This window comes from Octopus bimaculoides, chromosome 22 (assembly GCF_001194135.2).
Source record: "Octopus bimaculoides isolate UCB-OBI-ISO-001 chromosome 22, ASM119413v2, whole genome shotgun sequence".
Classification (NCBI taxonomy): domain Eukaryota; kingdom Metazoa; phylum Mollusca; class Cephalopoda; order Octopoda; family Octopodidae; genus Octopus; species Octopus bimaculoides.
In genome coordinates, this window is record NC_069002.1 from 29,969,398 (window position 1) to 29,970,043 (window position 646).

The window sequence follows — 646 nt, forward strand, 5'->3', positions numbered from 1 at the left end:
TATATATATATATATATAGCAATAAGAAAATGGAAGGGGAATATGAGGTACTCATCAACTTGCAGACAAAGTATTCCGTTGGTTAATCTGTTTATTTTATAACCAAAATGACAAAAAACAAAACAAAACAAAACAAAAAACACAATATACAGACACTTATGACATACCATGTCATATCAACAATTAAGATTTCAAATTTAAAGGACATTTGGCAATTGGCGAAGGGACATATATATATATATATGTTTGTGTGCATATGTACATGCATACGTACATATGTACGTATATATATTGATGATTCTAAAATATTGTTATATTGAAACATATGTAGAATATCTTTTTGGATATTTTTGAGTTATTTTGTTGATACGGTTCCTTTTATACATGTTCCGGTTACTTTTATACTTATACTTATAGGTATATCTTTTAATCTTTTAATTTTAATTTGCATTACTTTTCTAATTGTAATACAAATGAAATGAACCAAGCATCTTTTTAATTTTTATTCTCCATTTTATTGCATTTTTAATTAATTTATATGTATGTATATACAAGTCTTTTGAGAGGGCGCTCTAGATGTAAACGCGTGTCACTGTTACACAATCGGCATCTTTTGTTTCCAATCTTCAGCGAAAAGAAACCGGCT